Source organism: Saccopteryx leptura, chromosome 13, assembly GCF_036850995.1.
Source record: "Saccopteryx leptura isolate mSacLep1 chromosome 13, mSacLep1_pri_phased_curated, whole genome shotgun sequence".
In the NCBI taxonomy this organism is placed as follows: Eukaryota; Metazoa; Chordata; class Mammalia; order Chiroptera; family Emballonuridae; genus Saccopteryx; species Saccopteryx leptura.
The window spans coordinates 32,606,839-32,626,990 of record NC_089515.1 but is presented as its reverse complement, the minus strand read 5'-3'; the positions used below and the strand labels follow the sequence as shown (position 1 = coordinate 32,626,990).

The window sequence follows — 20,152 nt, the reverse complement described above, 5'->3', positions numbered from 1 at the left end:
TGAAAATCTTTTTTATCTACTGCATATTTGTCCATCGTAAAGATGCACCACAATGGACTTACCACCTCCACTAGCACTGTTCTTGTTTTCAAATCCGTTATGAATAATCATGACATGAACATACACATACATGTGACTAAGGTACACATTCAAGAATATCCAATGGGAAATATGCCTAAGAAGTGGAACTAGCCCTGGCCGGTTGGCTCAGCGGTAGAGCGTCGGCCTAGCGTGCGGAGGACCCGGGTTCGATTCCCGGCCAGGGCACACAGGAGAAGCGCCCATTTGCTTCTCCACCCCTCCGCCGCGCTTTCCTCTCTGTCTCTCTCTTCCCCTCCTGCAGCCAAGGCCCCATTGGAGCAAAGATGGCCCGGGCGCTGGGGATGGCTCTGTGGCCTCTGCCTCAGGCGCTAGAGTGGCTCTGGTCGCAACACAGCGACACCCAGGATGGGCAGAGCATCGCCCCCTGGTGGGCAGAGCACCGCCCCTGGTGGGCATGCCGGGTGGATCCCGGTCGGGCGCATGCGGGAGTCTGTCTGACTGTCTCTCCCTGTTTCCAGCTTCAGAAAAATGAAAAAAAAAAAAAAAAAAAAAAAAAAAAAAGAAGTGGAACTGCTTGAAAGATGGGATTGTGCATTTATTTACATCTGAATAGATGGGGTCACACTGTCCCTTCAGAGAGAATGCACTGATTCACACACCCACAAACCATTCATTCATCATTCATCATTCAATCAAGTAGTCATTCATTTGTCAAATATCTATTGAGCCAACACGTGTCAGGTGCCACTCCAGGTAACTGCTATTTATTAGTGAACAAAACAAAGATCCTTGCTCATGTGGAACATGTATTTTAGTGGATGGTGGGTACATATTAGTAATTCATTTTGGTTTTACATTTTACTTCTCACATAACTAATAAAGTTGAGTCTCTTTTCTTATATTTATTGACCACATAAAAATTCTCTTCTGTGTGAAGTGACTATTCAAACATTTTGCCCATTCAAAAAAATATTGGCAGTGTTTTTGTGTTATTTTGGTTCTTTATATATAATGTGGATATACATCCTTTCAGGATATATTCATTGTGACTATTTCTCCCAGTCTTTACCTTGCTTTTTGATTCTTTTTTTTTAAGTGAGAGGAGGGGAGATAGAGAGACAGACTCCCACATGCACTCTAACCAGTATCCACCTGGCTACCCCCGTCTGGGGCCTCAAATCAACCAAGCTCCCCTCAACTCAAACCAACGGAGCCACTGGCTGCAAGAGGGAAAGAGGGAAAGAGAGAAAGAGAGAAGGGGGAGAGGGAGTGTTGAGGACCGAAAAATAAACAGGGTATTTTGCAGTCTGGATTTTGGAGACAGAGGTGCTGGGTGTTGACTGTAAGCTGACAGTCTGCCCAACCTCCCACCTCACTGTGACATTCGAATAAAAACTATAAAATACATTAATAGGCTTGGTAAAATAACTTAAAAAGAACTGGTCCAGTAAGTACAGCACATTCCCGGAATAGATGAGACCAGACTCCCAGGATGAATAAGACAGATGAGTCCTAGAGATAGGGAAGTCGCTAGACTCCCAGGATGACTAGGAGCTGATAAGTCCTTGAGATAAGGAAGTCGTAAAAACTCCTAAGATAGTTAATGTGACCACATCCTAAGGGATAGATAGGGACATTTCCAGCTGGGGGCTTTCAACTGTATGACTGGTTACTAAGGCACATGACTAAAATTTGATTTGGAGGAGCCAATTGCTAAATGCCAAATTTGCTTCTGTATGAACTGCTTGCTTGCTACGCTATAAAAACCCCTAGATTGTAGGCGCTCGGTGTGGCTCTTGTGACTACCACTTGAGGGTCCACCCCTGCGCAGGTTAATTTTGCTTTGTTTTGTTCTCTTTTTCTCTTGGCCATAAAACTTTGTCTGAAACTCTCCAAACGTCTCCAGTGTCTGTTTTACCCGGCGAGTGTAACATTTTATGGGGGCTCGCCCGGGATTGCCCATTACGGGAATCTTGACTGGGGACAGGCGGAACAGCTGTTTGAGCTGGTGAGTATTTTGTTGTAGAATTTCTTGTTTTTGTAATCTGGCTCCGGAGCACTTACAGTCTGTGGTGGCAGACAGGACGCTGTCAGTGACCCACCCAGACACTCGGGCCAAAGGGCAGGACGCTGCCGGCCGAGGTTTCTGTTTCTGTCTGAAATCGATCGATCGTTTCAAAGTAGTGAGCTCACTCGCGCCGCGCCGCGCTGCTGTCTGGTTGTTTGTTTAGCCTGAATGATTGTGTGGGAAATTTTGTGTATTGCCCTCCTGGGATTTGCTGCACTGTTGTGTTTGGTATTAATTTGTTTGCCAGTACAGTGTGATCAACGCTCGTCTATCTGGATCACCCTGCTTATAGGGTGGGGAATCCTGTGTGTTGTCTTTGTAGGACTAGAAGCATACCTGGCTGAGAAGAACAAGTACCGCGAGATGGGACAGCAAGAATCTACTCTTAAATCCCCCCTTGATTGCATTTTAAGTAACTTCTCTGATTTTCAGAAGAGAGCTCAGGGTTATGGGGGACCTCCACCCGATCGAGAAACTCTCCGGACCTTAAGCCAAGTGGAGTGGCCATCTCTTAAGGTTGGATGGCCATCTGAGGGAACCTTTGATCTGCCCATAGTTTTTGCAGTAAGGGCCATTATATATCAGGTGCCTCACTCAGATCAATATGTGTATATAGATGTTTGGATAGATGTAGCTACAGACAAACCTGGGTACATTAAGAGGTGCATAAAAGCAAATCAAAAGGTTAAGAGAGCTATTTGTGTGAGCGCTGCGGACATTAAGCCTCGCCCTCCCTCCGCTCCACCTGCACCTGAAAGAAGCCTCCCAAATCGTATCCGGTCCTTTCTGATGTTACTGAGGATATAGTAGACCCTGTAAATTATCCTCCTCCTTATCAGAAGCCCAGGGAGCCAGATTCAACTGTGCCCGAGAATGTCCAGAGTCCTCCCCACACCGGGGGGGGGGACCCCTTATGCTCAACCTTCCTTTGCTGAAGGTGCCCCAATGTTACCTCTTAGGGAGGTGTTGCCCCCACTAGATGAAGGACCACATGCACTGTCCCAAATGATTTATATTCCTTTTTCTACTAGTGACATTTATAATTGGAAACATCAGACCCCGTCATTTTCAGAGAAACCTCAGGGGTTAATTTCTTTGCTTGAGACTGTTTTCAGGACCCATCAACCAACTTGGGATGATTGCCAGCAGCTTTTGCACACTTTGTTCACAACGGAAGAAAGAACCCGCATCAGCCAAGAAGCTGAAAAAGTATTTAGGGAAGAGGGGGGGGCACTGAAAGGGAACTAGAGAGGACGCTCCCCAGGAGCCCCCCCAGTTGGGATCCAAACAATGTCAGGGATAGGGAATCGCTTACCCAATATCACCAGGCTCTATTAAGGGGAATAAGGGCAGCTGCTAAGAAACCAACCAACTTTAGTAAGGTAGGTGAGGTAACTCAGGGGAAGGATGAGTCCCCTGCTGCATATTTAGAGCGGCTAATGGAGGCCTACCGGGTTTATACCCCTATTGACCCTGAGGCAGAGGAAAATCGCAAGCTAATAAACATAACCTTCGTCACTCAGGCAGCCCCAGACATTAGAAAGAAGCTCCAGAAAATAGAAGGATTTGGGGGAAAGAATAGGAGTGAATTATTAGAAATAGCACAGAGAGTCTTTGTCAATCGTGATGACCCTGAGTTAGGGAGAACAGCTGTAAAACTACTCTTGGCACAGCAATCAAAAGGACCAAAAGGGAAACAGCAGCCCTTTAAGGGAAAGAAGGGAACTTTCCCGCAGAAGCAACTAGATAAAGACCAGTGTGCTTATTGCAAAGAGAAAGGTCATTAGAAGAAGGATTGCCCTAAGCTACAGGCCGTAAATCAGGTACAAGGCTCACAAGTTTTGCTCCAATTAGATTGACGGGGCCAAGGCTCCATTTCTGTTGGCCCCCAGGAGTCTATGGTCACACTGTCAATTGAAGGGAAACCAACTACCTTCCTAGTTGACACGGGGGCCACTTATTCTGTCCTAAAGAGACCACTTGGGACATTACAAAAGGAATCCACAAAGGTAATAGGGGTCACTGGAAAAGCTGTCTCATATCCTCGAGCCACTGCATGGATTACAGACCTGGCCCGAGGGACTATTACTCATTCATTCCTGATTATTCCAGACTGCCCTTACCCGCTGTTGGGACGAGATTTGTTGCAAAAATTTCAAGCAACAATAACCTTCAACCAGGAGAAGAATGCAGAAGGCAAGGTATTAGTGACTGTGCCAATATCAGAAGAATACCTGATTGCCTCCCTCCCGGAAGGTAAGAGCGGGTTTACGGGCATCCCCGAGGAAGTAAAGCAGCAGGTTCCTGGAGTTTGGGCAGAAAACAATCCTCCGGGATTGGCAATACATCAGCCGCCTGTAGTAGTGCTGTTGCGGAGCGATGCCAGCCCAGTACGCATCAGACAGTATCCTGTGCCTGCTCGGGCTAAACAGGGTATAGCACAGCACTTGAGGCGCTTATTAGAAGCTGGGATTCTCCGGGAATGCCAATCTGCCTGGAACACTCCTCTACTGCCAGTACAAAAACCTGGAACTCAGGACTATCGCCCAGTGCAGGACCTGCGTGAAGTGAATGCTCGGGTAGAGACCATACATCCTACTGTGCCAAACCCCTATACCCTATTAAGTTCATTGCCACCGACTCATGTTTTCTATTCAGTATTGGATTTGAAAGATGCCTTCTTTTGCATTCCATTAGCAAAGCAAAGTCAGGAAATGTTTGCCTTTGAGTGGAATGATCCTGAGAATGGACTTTCAGGCCAATACACTTGGACCAGGCTCCCTCAGGGTTTTAAGAATTCCCCAACCATATTTAATGAGGCTTTGTGCAAAGACTTACAGGAGTTTCGAGCCGGCCACTCTTCAATTGTGCTGCTGCAGTATGTGGACGATCTCCTTATCGCAGCCCCAAACCAAGAGAGTTGCCAAGAAGCTACGTTAGAACTACTCCAAGAATTGCAACGGATGGGCTATCGAGTATCTGCTAAGAAGGCCCAAATTGTCACCCAAACCGTGAGTTACTTGGGGTATGACTTGAGGGGAGGACAACGTAGTTTGTCTAGCCAAAGAATTCAGACTATATTACAGATTCCTGAGCCTGTAAGTAAAAGACAAGTACGAGAATTTTTAGGTGCCGTGGGATATTGCAGACTTTGGATACTGGGATTTGCAGAGCTGGCCAAACCTTTGCATGAGTTAACACGGGGAAAAGAGGAACAATTTGTATGGACAGAGGAGGCACGAGAGTCTTTTCAAAAACTTAAGGAGGCCCTAGTTGCAGCCCCGGCATTAACCCTGCCAGACTTGTCTAAGTCTTTTCAACTATTTGTGACTGAGAAGAAGGGCATTGCTCTAGGGGTCCTCTGTCAAGAACTAGGACCTTGGAAAAGACCAATAGCCTATCTGTCCAGAAGACTAGATCCTGTGTCATCAGGATGGCCCAATTGTTTGAGAGCACTTGCTGCTACCTCCATCCTTCTTAAGGAGGCCAGTAAACTGACTCTGGGTCAAGACATTCAGGTCATTGGAGAGCACTATTTAGAACAAGTGCTGCGGGCTCCACCGGATAGGTGGATCTCGAATGCCCGACTAACACAGTATCAGGCACAGTTGCTGAACCCCCCTGCAATACAATTTTTGAAAACAACGGCCTTGAATCCTGCTACATTGCTCCCGTTGCCAGACTCATCGGTGATCCATGACTGTAGACAAATATTAGATACCATTACAGGAGCCAGACCAGATCTACGGGATCAGGCCTATGAGAAGGCAGATTTAACTCTGTTTACAGATGGAAGTAGCTATGTTCGGGATGGGCAAAGGTATGCTGGAACTGCGGTGACCACATAAGATACTGTGTTATGGAAAAAGGCACTGCCTAAAGGCACATCTGCACAACGGGCTGAGCTTATCGGACTCACACAGGCCCTTAGAATTGCTGAAGGGAAAAGTGCCAACATCTATACAGACAGTAGATATGCCTTTGCCACTGCCCATGTACATGGCGCCATCTACCGGGAGCGTGGGTTGTTGACAACTGCAGGAAAAGAAATTAAAAATAAGGATGAAATTTTAGCTCTATTAGAAGCCATTTGGTTGCCTAAAAAGGTGGCAATAATACATTGCAAAGGACATCAAAAGGGGGATTCCCCTATAGTAAAAGGAAACCACTTTGCTGATCGAGCGGCACGGAATGCAGCAGAAGAGGAGGAACACACTAACCAACTGCTACTCATCCCACCCCCTACTTTACAAATAGAACCGAGGTATGAGCCAAAAGAAGAAGAGAAAGGTAAGCAACTAGGGGGTAAGAAAAGTAAACAGGGATGGATAGAATTACCAGACAGCAGAATATACCTACCACAAGGAGTGTTAAGACAAATAATTCAAGAAATACATAGCAGCTCCCACTTAGGACAACAAAAACTAGAACATCTAGTAAGAAAATATTATGAGGGAGCGGAAATCAGAGATATCATACACTCTGTTGTGTCTAGGTGTCAGGCCTGCGCCAAAGTAAATGCTGTCAATAAGAAATTACCTCCTCTCATCAGGCACCGAGGAAAAGCTCCTGGAGAACTGTGGGAAGTAGACTTTACCGAAATGACTCCAGGGAAATTAGGCTACAAATATTTGCTTGTTCTAATAGACACCTTTACTGGATGGACTGAGGCTTTTCCTACAAAAGGAGAAACTGCTTCAACAGTTTGTAAAATACTTTTAAGAGAAATCATTCCACGATATGGCATTCCCATTGCTGTAGGGTCAGATAATGGACCTGCTATTGTGTCCAAAATATCACAGGAATTGGCAAAAAGATTAGGGATCAATTGGAAATTACACTGCATTTATTGGCCTCAAAGTTCAGGGCAAGTCGAGAGGATGAATAGGACCCTTAAAGAGACTATAATTAAGTTAAGAGAGGAGACTGGCGAAAATTGGGTAGAGCTACTCCCTTTTGCATTATATAGGGTTCGAAATACACCTTATACAGGAAAATAGACTCCTTATGAGTTAATGTATGGGCAACCAACTCCTTTGGTTCCACAAATAACAAGGGAAGAAATTAAGGGTTCTAATCAAAGTTTTCTAAAGTCCTTACAGGCATTACAACTAATACGTGCAGAAGTACGGGCGCTTAGACACCAGCAGAAGGGCCAACTCAAAGGACTTCCACTGCCAACTCCACCGGAGCCAGGACAATGGTATCCCAAATAAGACTGTTCAAGAGGCACTTCTAGCAGTACATCACCCAAGGACTGACTCCCACGTAGACGGGTCCACACACCATGATCCTGAGCACCCCCACTACTGCCAAGGTAGAAGGCATACCCGCCTGGGTCCACCGCAGCCGGCTGAAGCTTGCAGTCCCAGCAGAGACACCTTTGTGGACAGCGAAGACTGACCCTGCCAACCCTTGTAAGCTGACCCTGAGAAGGACAGCATGCCCTGCTTCAGCCACAAACCAGAAGTTAACTGGTCCACGCATGGAGACTTTAGGGAGGGAGGGAAACTAAGGTAAAGGAAAGCCAAGTAAGTCATCTTAAGGTTTGATGCATGTACTGCTATGAGTATACAGAAAGGGGGTGTAAGTCCCTTGGCTGAGAGAGAAGCTATAAGGTAAATGAAAATTATATATATGCTCATAGCTACCACTATAGAATAACCTATGAATATTAGTCATGTGTCCAATAGGCTACTTATGAAAAGGACACCTCCAAAAAGCAATCTTTAAAAGAGAATTACTTAGTACTAACTTAGTCTTTGCTGAAGGTTAAGGTTTTTAAAAAAAATCAAGAATTTTGACTAGAAAGGAATTGTATGGTTTTGATAATAGAAGGTATAAGGTATAGAGGTACTTTTGAAAAGAAAAGGAAAAGCAAGTTGTTATGAAGGCCAGTTATTTCTGGATAAGAAAGTGCATAAAAGTTGAAGGTTTATGTAAGTTGCAGAAGATTTGTGTAAGTTGCAGAAGGTTTGTGCAAGTTGTAAGAAGTTAGTACAGAGAAGAAAAATGCAAGGCAGAAAGAATAGAAACAGTTAAAATAATAGTTTTATCTCAGCCATACCAACGCCGAAGAATCTTCGTTATAGTTAAGGATTTAACTAGGACAAAGAAGAGGAGGAAATGTGACATTCGAATAAAAACTATAAAATACATTAATAGGCTTGGTAAAATAACTTAAAAAGAACTGGTCCAGTAAGTACAGCACATTCCCGGAATAGATGAGACCAGACTCCCAGGATGAATAAGACAGATGAGTCCTAGAGATAGGGAAGTCGCTAGACTCCCAGGATGACTAGGAGCTGATAAGTCCTTGAGATAAGGAAGTCGTAAAAACTCCTAAGATAGTTAATGTGACCACATCCTAAGGGATAGATAGGGACATTTCCAGCTGGGGGCTTTCAACTGTATGACTGGTTACTAAGGCACATGACTAAAATTTGATTTGGAGGAGCCAATTGCTAAATGCCAAATTCGCTTCTGTATGAACTGCTTGCTTGCTACGCTATAAAAACCCCTAGATTGTAGGCGCTCGGTGTGGCTCTTGTGACTACCACTTGAGGGTCCACCCCTGCGCAGGTTAATTTTGCTTTGTTTTGTTCTCTTTTTCTCTTGGCCATAAAACTTTGTCTGAAACTCTCCAAACGTCTCCAGTGTCTGTTTTACCCGGCGAGTGTAACACTCACCTGCCTGATTAAGTTACAAAGGGCTATGCTTCAGTACTCATCCTGCCCACTCTTGTTCCCTGGAAGGAGTGGAAGCTAGTTACTTCCTTGTTTAAAGTTAAGATGGTGGTGGGGTTTCTGCACCTGGTGGTTTTCTTTGGTTGCCTTGTAAACATCATTGAATTGCTAATGGCCCACCTTGCCCAGAGAATAAAGAAGGATGTCTTTCTGGCGGCAGCTATATTTTTGTGGCTCAGCCAGGACAGGACTGACTGTTGGCAAGGAGCTATGGCATCTTCCCGAACCCATCCTGTATATGTCTTTAAGTCTCTGTCTATTTTTCATTCAATTTCGTACCATTTCCCTCACAAGACCCTGGAATAGATTCATCGTGCGGGTCACGGCAGTTGGTGCCCAACGTGGGGCTTGAGAAAGGGAAAACAAAAGAAATGAAGGTAACAAAACTCTCCCCAGAGGTGTGCATGCAAAGTAAATAAAACATTTGAGAAGTAAAGCTAAAAAATAGAGTTTGGGGGGATAGTATAATAGTATAATTCAGGAGCAAAATATTATGGCATAGTTAGAATAGAATAAAAAATAAGGGAACTTTTTGTAGAAATGTTCCCATATGAGGACAAATCATTGTCAGAACAGTATCAGGGTGAGCCGGAAATAGAGGAATGTAAATATGAGAAGAACTTGGAGTCGGAGAATAACTCAGGAGATGAGAATATCACAGCCGTGGCCATTTTAAACTTTGTGGCTCCGCAGCCCTCTGATGGGGCTGCTCTCAAGTTCTTTGTCTTAGACCCTTGGAGATCCTCGCTCCAGTGAGCTTTGGATCAGGCTCGAGATATAGGGGCAAAACCGGAGGAATTCAGCAAAATTAGCCATTTCAAGAATTTGTTTTATGGCTGATAGTAGTAGACAAAGAAGTAGGAAAGGGTTTAGTCAAAAAGTTAGCATATGAGAATGCTAATTTGGCTTGTCAGGCTGTACTTCGGCCTCACAGCAAGGAGGGAGATGTAGAGGACTGTATCAGAATATGCGCCAATGTTGGGACTTCATACAGGCAAGGTCTTGCTTTTGCCACAACCCTTAAAGCAAAGATTCCAGGATTTTTTGATAAAAGGCAGGACAAACAAAAGAAGGAAGGTCAGGGAAATGCTTCTGCCAGTGAATCTTGTTTCCAATGAGGCGGCTGGGATGGACCCCCCACAGGCGGCAGCTGCAGCCAAAGGGCGGGAGCAGGGAGGCTGAGGACAGCAGAGCCTTCCCCGCCCCGGTAAACTAAATCTGCCACTTGGCTGGGGTTGAGATGGAGGCTTTTGACAGCCCATAGCTCAGCGTAATTAGTCTAGGCTGCCAGTTTGCAGCAGTTATTAGAATTTGAGAATGAATAGAAGACTCAGATGCTTTTTATTTTATTTTTTATTATTAAATTTAATGCAGTGACATTGAGGGTACTTATGTTGAGAGAAAACATTTCCAGATTATTTTGACATTTGATTGTGCTGTATACCCCTCCCCCAAAGTCAAATTGTCTTCTGTCCCCTTCTATCTGGTTTTCTTTGTGCCCCTCCCCTCCCCCAACCCCTCTCTCCTTCCTCTCCCCATCCCCCCATCCCCTACCCCCCCACCCCCGTTGCCATCACATTCTTGTCCATGTCTCTGAGTCTCATTTTTATGTCCCATCTATGTATGGATTCATATAGTTCTTAGTTTTTTCTGATTTACTTATTTAATTCCATATAATGTTAATGAGGAGCCACTGAGCCATTTCACCTGCAGATGTTGTAAAGTACCAAAAGGCTACAGAATTAATATTAATATTTTAGGAGGCTCGGAGAACATTTTATTAATTTGGGTTAAGGTGTGCAGAGAAATTGTGAGAATAGTCTCTGTACTGTGTGATTGGCATAACCAGGATGGCTCTTGCCATTGTATTGTAAATGAAAAGGGAAGGAAAGCATAGATTCCCTGACATTCCACCACACCTGTGGGGAAAGGAGTAAATGGCTAGCCAGGTGCAGGAAGGGAAAAGCCAAAATAAACCTTTTCTTATAACTATGAGCCATTTGTGGGCATTTGTCCCCACGGAAACTACCTCTCTTATGTAAATGCATGTGGTTAATACGTCTGACTCTGGACAGAGAGATGGCAGATGAACACTAGAAAATATAGCAAGGCCTTTTAATATGTAAAGAGATATCTTTCTACCATTGTGTTGACTTGTAAATTTTGTTTTCTCCAAAATAATGTATGGTTTGCAAATTGAACGTGGTCCTATCATGTTAAAGGACATATGACTATAACCAATAGCGGTAAGGGGCTCCTAATTACAATTTTTGCTTCTGTACTTCCCACTTACAAAACTATAAAAACTAAGTAGAACAAAGGGCCGGCGCGCTCTCCGTCAGATTTCTGTCGGAGTTCCCCGCCGCTTGGCCAAGCTAGACAATAAAGCTTTGATGTGTAAACGACGGACCTTGCTCCTGTCTTCCATATTTCGGGTCCCTCCGAATTTGGATTAACATTATCAAGGTCCATCCATGTTATTGTAAATGATCCAATGTCATCATTTCTTATGGCTAAGTAGTATTCCATAGTATATATGTACCAAAGCTTTTTAATCCACTTGTCCTCTGACGGACACTTGGGCTGTTTCCAGATCTTCGCTATTGTGAACAATGCTGCCACAAACATGGGGGTGCATTTCTCCTTTTGTAGCCGTTCTATGGTGTTCTTGGGGTATATTCCTAAAAGTGGGATAGCCGGGTCAAAAGGCAGTTTGATTTTCAGTTTTTTGAGGAATCTCCATACTGTTTTCCACAGTGGCTGCACCAGTCTGCATTCCCACCAGCAGTGCAGGAGGGTTCCCTTTTCTCCACATCCTCGCCAGCACTTATTCTGTGTTGTTTTGTTGATGAGCGCCATTCTGACTGGTGTGAGGTGATATCTCATTGTGGTTTTAATTTGCATTTCTCTAATGATTAGTGATGTTGAGCATTTTTTCATATGCCTATTGGCCATCTGTATGTCCTCTTTGGAGAAGTGTCTATTCATTTCTTTTTTTTTTTTTCAGGCGATATGGTACTTTTATTTTTAATTTTTTTTTAATAATTTTATTTTTTTAATAGGGTGACATCAATAAATCAGGATACATATATTCAAAGATAACAAGTCCAGGTTATCTTGTCGTTCAATTATGTTGCATACCCATCACCCAAAGTCAGATTGTCCTCTGTCACCTTCTATCTAGTTTTCTTTGTGCCCCCCCCCCCCCCCCCCCCCCCGTAACCACCACACTCTTATCAATGTCTCTTAGTTTCACTTTTATGTCCCAGCTACATATGGAATAGTGCAGTTCCTGGTTTTTTCTGATTTACTTATTTCACTTGGTTTCTTTTTCCCATTTTTTGATTGGATTGTTTGTCTTCCTGGTGTTGAGATTTACAAGTTCTTTATAAATTTTGGTTATTAACCCCTTATCAGACGTATTGTCAAATATGTTCTCCCATTGTGTAGTTTGTCTTTTTATTCTGTTCTTATTGTCTTTAGCTGTGCAAAAGCTTTTTAGTTTGATATAGTCCCATTTGTTTATCCTGTCTTTTATTTCACTTCCCCGTGGAGATAAATCAGCAAATATATTGCTCCGAGAGATGTCGGAGAGCTTACTGCTTATGTTTTCTTCTAAGATGCTTATGGTTTCACGGCCTACATTTAAGTCTTTTATCCATTTTGAGTTTATTTTTGTGAGTGGTGTAAGCTGGTGATCTAGTTTCATTTTTTTTGTAGGTAGCTGTCCAATTTTCCCAACACCATTTGTTAAAGAGGCTGTCTTTACTCCATTGTATTTCCTTACCTCCTTTGTCAAATATCAGTTGTCTATAGAGCTGTGGGTTTATTTCTGGGTTCTCTGTTCTGTTCCATTGATCATATGTCTGTTCTTATGCCAGTACCAGGCTGTTTTGAGTACAATGGCCTAGTAGTATAACTTGATATCAGGAAGTGTGATACCTCCCACTTTATTCTTCTTTAAGATTGCTGAGGCTATTCGTGTTCTTTTTTGGTTCCATATAAATTTTTGGAATATGTAATCTATATCTTTGAAGTATGTCATTGGTATTTTAATTGGTATTGCATTGAATTTATAGATTGCTTTGGGTAATATAGACATTTTAATGATGTTTATTCTTCCTAACCATGAAAACAGTATATGCTTCCTCTTGTTTGTATCTTCCTTGATTTCTTTTATCAATGCTTTGTAATTTTCCGAGTACAAGTCTTTAGTCTCCTTGGTTAAGTTTACTCCTAGGTACTTTATTTTTTTGGTTGTAATAGTGAAGGGGATTGTTTTCTTAATTTCTCTTTCTGACTGTTCACTGTTGGCATATAAAAATGCCTCTGATTTCTGAGTATTGATTTTATATCCTGCCACTTTGCTGAATTCATTTATCAGGTCAGTAGTTTTTTGACTGAGGCTTTAGGGTTTTCTATATACAATATCATATCATCTGCAAATAATGATAGTTTTACTCTTCTTTTCCAACTTGAATGCCTTTTATTTCTTCTTCTTGTCTGATTGCTGTGGCTAGGACTTCCAGGACTATGTTAAATAAGAGTGGTGAAAGGGGGCACCCCTGCCTTGTTCCTGATCTTAAGGGTATTGCTTTTAAGTTTTGCCCATTGAGTATGATGTTGGCTGTGGGTTTTTCATAGATGGCTTTTATCATATTGAGGTATGTTCCCTGTATTCCCACTTTGCTGAGAGTTTTGATCATGAATGGGTGCTGGATTTTATCAAATGTTTTTTCTGCATCTATTGAAATTATCATATGGTTTTTCTCCTTTTTGTTTATGTGATGAATCACATTGATTGATTTACGAATGTTGTACCAGCCTTGCTTCCCCAGAATAAATCCCACTTGATCATGGTGTATGATTTTTTCCATATATTGTTGGATCTGGTTTGCTAATATTTTGTTGAGGATTTTAGCATCTATATTCATCAGAGATATTGGCCTATAATTTTCTTTCTTTGCGTTGTCTTTGTCTGGTTTTGGAATCAGAATTATGCTTGCCTCATAAAAGGAGCTTGGAAGTCTTCCTTCCTTTTGAATTTTTTGAAATAGTTTGAGAAGGATAGGAGTTAGTTCTTCTTTGGTAATATTTGGTAGAATTCAGTTGTGAAGCCATCAGTCCCCGGACTTTTCTTTGTTGGGAGTTTTTTGATAACTGTTTCGATCTCATTTGGTGTAATCGGTCTGTTTAGGTTTTCTGATTCTTCCAGATTGAATTTTGGAAGATTGTATGTTTCAAGGAATTTGTCCATTTCATCTAGGTTGTCTAGTTTTTTGGCATACAGTTCTTCATATTATTTTCTTACAATATTTTGTATTTCTGTTGTGTCAGTTGTTATTTCTCTACTCTCATTTCTAATTTTATTTATTTGAGTCCTCTCTCTCTTTTTCTTGGTGATTCTAGTTAAAGGTTCATCAATCTTGTTTACCTTTTCAAAGAACCAGCTCCTAGTTTCATTGATCCTCTGTATTGTTTCTTTAGCCTCTATGTCATTTATTTCTGCTCTGATCTTTATTATTTCCTTCCTTCTACTACATTTGGGCTTTACTTGCTGTTCTTTTTCTAGTTCTTTTAGATGCGGGCTAAGTTGTTTATTTGAGCTTTTTCCAGCTTCTTAAAGTGTGCCTGTAGTGCTATCAACTTCTCTCTCAGTACTGCTTTTGCTGTGTCCCATAAATTTTTAGTTGTTGTACGCTCATTGCCAATCGTTTCTAGGAATTTTTAAATTTCTTCTTTGATCTCATTCTTAATCCATTCATTATTTAACAACCTGCTATTTAATTTCCATGTGTTTGAGAATTTTTGAGCTTTTCTGTTGTGGTTCATTTCTAGTTTCATGCCGTTGTGATCAGATAAAGTGCTTGATATGATTTCAATCTTCTTAAATTTGTTGAGACCACTTTTGTGCCCTAACATGTGGTCTATCCTAGAGAATGTATCATGAGCACTTGAAAAGAATGTATATTCTGCTGCTTTAGGGTGAAAGGTTCTGAAGATATCTATTAAATCGAGTTGATCTAGTGTGTCCAATAAGTCTGCTGTTTCTTTGTTAATTTTCTTTCTTGAGGATCTATCTAGTAATGTTAGTGGCGTATTGAAATCCCCTACTATTATAGTATTGCTGTTGATCTCGCCCTTTAAATCCATCAAAGTCTGCTTTATATATTTAGGTGCTCCTATATTAGGTGCTTAGATATTTATAATAGTTATATCTTCCTGTTGGATTACTCCCTTTATCATTATGTAGTGACCTTCTTTATCTCTTACTATATCCTTTGTTTTAAAGTCCAATTTGTCTGTTATAAGTATTGCTACCCCAGCTTTTTTTTCATTTCCATTTGCATGAAATGTTTTTTTCCATCATTTTACCTTCAATCTATGTGTATCTTTTGTTCTAAGGTGTGTCTCTTGTAGACAGGAGATGTACCGGTCCTGTTTTCTTATCCACGCAGCTACCCTATGTCTTTTGATTGGATCATTTAATCCATTTATATTTAAGGTTATTATTGATATGTAATTGTTTATTGCTATTTTATTCTTTAAAGCTGTATTCCTTTTTTTCTATATTCTTTTCCCACTTTGATCTGTTTACAACAGGCCCGTTAACATTTCCTGCAGCATTGGTTTAGTTGTAATGAATTCCTTGAGTTGTTTTTTGTCTGGGAAGCTTTTTATTTCTCCTTCAATTTTAAAGACTACTTGCTGGATAAAGTAGTCTTGGTTGTAGGTTCTTGTTCTGCATTACTTTGAATATTTCTTGCCATTCTCTTCTGGCCTCAAGTGTTTCTGTTGAGAAGTCAGATGTCATCCTTATGGGGGCTCCTTTGTAGGTGATAGCTTTTTTTTTTCTCTTGCAGCTTTTAATATTTTCTCTTTATCGCTTAGCTTTGGTATTTTAATTATGATGTGTCTTGGTGTAGGTTTCTTTGGGTTTCTCTTTAATGGAGTCCTCTGTGTTTCTTGAACTTGTGAGAATTTCTCCTGCATTAATTTAGGGAAGTTTTCAGCTGTGATATGATTCAACAAAGTCTCTATCCCTTGTTCTTTTTCTTCTTCTTCAGGAACCCCTATGATGCAGATGTTATTTCTCTTCATGTTGTCACAGAGCTCTCTAAGAGTTTCCTCAGACTTTTTGAGTCTCTTTTCTTTTTTCTTCTCTGCTTTCATGCCTTCATTCCAGTTGTCCTCCAACTCGCTGATTCGATCCTCAGCTCTATCTATCCTGTTTTTAATTTCTTTCATTGTGGTCTTTATTTCTGATATTGTATTTGTCATCTCTGACTGATTCTTTTTTATACTTGCTATTTCTTTATTTAGGTGTTCATAATGACCATCCATTGTTGTTCTAAGATCCCTAAGCATCCTTACAATCTTTATTTTGAACTCTGCATCTGGAAGTTTGATTATTTCCATATCACCCAGTTCATCTCCTGAAGGTGTCTCTTGTGGTTTTATTTGGATTACACTTTTTTGTCTTCTCATTATGTCTGTGTTTGGGTGTTTTGCTTATAGAGCTGTTTGAGTCTAGGCTTGGTGTTGTCTGCCTCCAGTTTTCAGTTGTGTTATTTCTAGATCTTCTTGGGTTGGTATCAGCTATTATTTGTAATCCACTTTCGGATTTGGGCAGCTTTGAAGTCTTGATTTGTTTGTTTTCTTAACAGGTGATAGTCTTGTTTACTGATCTCAGCAGGGGGCTTCCTTGAAACTGTATCCAGGAATGTGATGGGTATAACCTTAGACTCTGAAGGCCTCTTCCACAACTAATCTCTCTGGGGGCAGGGTGTTTTCTCAGCTTCAGTAGGGGGAAGTGTCTCTCAGATCTCCATGGAGACCTGAGTTACTGCTCATCCTCCCCACTTCTTGTTTTCAGCTGTGTCTTGTTGTGCTGACTGGAGCTGGAGAGATGTCTGGAGACCTCTGATCTGGAAGCAATTCAGTACTGTTTTGTGGGGAAGGATCAGTCCCTCCCCCAGCTATGGCCACCTCCAGCACAAATGAGTCAGCTTTTTTAGGTCATCTCCTGCATTCCTTAGCCCCTCACAGTCTGTCCCTCTCTCTTTCCTTTCCACTTGGGAGATAAGCTGGTCTTTTCAACACACCTCACTCCCTGGTTGCCAGGCAAGTGGCTTTGAGCAGTATTTTCTGCTCTTTTTCCTGGAGTGAGATCCCCTCTGGGCTCTCAGCCTCACCCCCCCCCCCCGTTCCTGTAAGCAGGGAGATTCAGGAGCTCCCTACCAGGTTTGTTGTGGCTTCTTTGCTCCTTGGTTTTTGAGAGCTGTTCTCGTAGTCCAGAGTTGTTTTTTTCATGCTGATTTTTCCTATATTGATTTGTATTCCAGTTTGGTGGTGAGAGCTGGGCGTCTGTGCGTCCGCCTACACCGCTGCCATCTTTCCTGTGCTGGTGATTTTTTGTTCTTGACCCTTGAGTGATTTGGAGTTGCTTTCCCAGATGCTTTTTAAAGTTACAACTTTTCCTTATTATTGCCTAATTAAAAAAAAATGTTTTAGCCAAAATCCTCTGAACTATCACTTTGTTTTTTCCTATTCTAAATTGAGGTAAGGGTATGGCTAAAGAGAATTTTATACAGCCGTCTTGAGATTTCTTGAAAAGAATTCTGTTTGGTCTTGTCCTTCTTATGTCCCTATCAAAAAAGCCCTGAGTAGAATCAAGCAGGCAACTTTCTAATATAATGGTGCTTTGAAATCCTGGGTTTCACTCTGATTTGTTTGATTCTTGTTTGTGTCTAGTCTTTGTTTAATGTCTAAATGTGAATTTTTAAGGCCTGAATCAAGTTCTTGCATGCAAAAATTGGAAATGCTGGCTCTAACATTGAAAAAATAATTTTTTTTTTTTTTACAGAGGCAGAGATAGACAGGGACAGACAGACAGGAACGGAGAGAGATGAGAAGCATCAATCATCAGTTTCTCGTTGCGCATTGCGACTTCTTAGTTGTTCATTGATTGCTTTCTCACATGTGCCTTGACCGTGGGCCTTCAGCAGACTTAGTAACCCCCTGCTGGAGCCAGCGACCTTGGGTCCAAGCTGGTGAGCTCTTTGCTCAAGCCAGATGAGCCCGTGCTCAAGCTGGAGACCTCAGGGTCTCGAACCTGGGTCCTTCCGCATCCCAGTCCGACGCTCTATCCACTGCGCCACCACCTGGTCAGGCTGAAAAAATAAAATAGTTTTATCCCTAAAAATATTTTTAAATTTTAATTGGAACTTGTATAGAGTGCTCATTTAAATTTAAATAGAATGAAATGTGAATCCTAAAGACTTGTTAATTTGGCCAGGCTGCAGTCTGCAAGGCAAGCCTTGGGGGCAGGGTTAATTCCCTCAATAAAGCCTTAGTTTTTTTACAATAGGAGGAAAATGAAAGTCATACTGGATTTTTCCAGCCTTAATGTACTCTTTAAATTGCCTGTTAATTAATGGGGTAGAAATGTTTTGATAAGTATGGGATTGTTACTTGAAAAAGCATTTACTATATTTTGTTAGAAGTTAACATAAAGACAGTTATTTCTTAAAATCTTGAAAGTCAAGGTATTATAAAATGTACCCACCAAATGCTTAAAGGTCAATTGTAAATAATATATAAAAAAGGGGGAGTCATATCTGGAACTCCTGCAAATGTTCTTTATCATGCGTTTTACTTCAAAAAAATTTCTTTTGAATGCTGATGTACAGTACAGGATTATTCAGCAGCTGAGACACTCTGGAATCCTACAAGAGAAGCCAAGCCTCTTTCTACTGCAAATTTCTACCCTCCTTCATTTAATCCAGCTAATAATGCTGTTTTGTCTTTTTCCAGTCAGCTCCAGATATTATTTAGGTGGATAAAGGACCCTCAAACCCCTCAGCAAGACTTCTGAGAATGGCTTTTAAGGTCTATAATGATTGGGAGAAACAGAGAAAAGGCAGACAGAGTCCAAAAAGAGATCAGGAAAAATACCAGCTTTTCGCATATGCCCTTAATGGCTCCAACACCCCTAAGGGACCTCATAAGCCTCCATCAGGGCCCTGCTTCAAGAGTGGAAAGAAAGGTCATTGAGCTAAAGCCTGCCTGGCTTCTCAGCCCCCACCAGGGCCATGCCTTTGCTGTGGGAAAGAGGGACACTGGAAGGTAGGCTGCCTCCTCGCTCCACCAAGAGAGGGTTCAGTCTCTTCCAGTCCTCCTCCAGCCTCCTGTGACCTAACCTTGTCCAGTCTGCTGGGACTTACCACTGAAGGCTAAAGGTGTGCAGGGCCATTGGCCCCATCTCACGCCATTGTGAATGAGCCTAGGATATTTCTACCAAGTAGCAGGTAAACTGATCTCATTTCTTAATATTTGGATTCTGCTCATCCTCAAAGATCTCTGTTGTGGATGTTGATAGTCTTATTTTCTGCTGCTTTATTTAATATATAGTGTTTTCTTTATTCCCCTGCCTCAATGCACCATGCCTATTTTAGGCTGGACATACTCCTGATTTAGAGCTCTCTCTCTCCTTTTTGCCAACTTCTGTTACGAGTTTACCTCTGCCACCCAGCATAGTGTATCCCAAGGTTCTCTTCACCACCCCATGGCTGCAAAGCTCCAGGGAAATGTCCCTGGATTCATCTGTACAGTTTAAAGAAAACGGAAGCTCCATCTCCATACATACTGCAGATGGCTCTTCCAGTATTCCTGAATCAATGCCAGCTAGAAGCAGTGGTCATTGTGACTTGGCCTTTAGCTGCAAAGTGGAAATGTGACCATAACTCCAGTGCCTTGTTGACTCTTCCTGAATGTGTGTGACTCCTGCTCTTTGGGACAGGTCTCAGACTGAAGTGGGGTTGGGTTTAAGAACATTAAAAACTGCAAAGATTTTATTTTAGATCCTGCTGTTTTAGTTAAGACTTTGCTTGATAATTTAAAAGGCTTTAATCACTTCATTGTATTAAGATATCTTGTTTTGGTATCTGTTAGCATTGGCTATTTTAATTTTGTTGTTTATTTTATATTTTTCCAGTCTTCCTCCAAATTGGAACATGGGAAATTAGATGAGCATGAATCCCAGCACACAAATTGAAGTTTAAAAAATATAAAAGTGGGATCTATTGGGGACTGAAAAATAAACAGGATTTTTCAGTCTGGATTTTGGGGACAGAGATACTGGGAGCCAACTGTAAGCTGACACTCTGCACAACCCCACACCTCACCTGCCTGATTAAGTTACAAAGGGCTGTGCTTCAGTACTTGTCCTGCCTGCCCATGTTACCCAGAAAAACTAGAAGCTAGTTACTTCTTTGTTTAAAGTTAAGATGGTGAG

General features: G+C 41.8%; 1 protein-coding gene across 1 annotated transcript in view; it reads right to left on the bottom strand.

Moving 5' to 3' along the window:
• Positions 1–794: 794 nt before the first annotated feature.
• The window catches only part of LOC136384667 (cytochrome P450 2C21-like), a 149,424-nt gene continuing 130,066 nt past the window's right edge, over positions 795–20,152 (bottom strand). The window contains exon 10 of the transcript XR_010747634.1: positions 795–930. The gene's annotated coding sequence lies outside the window, so the exon portion shown is untranslated. The remainder of the gene's footprint in view (positions 931–20,152) is intronic.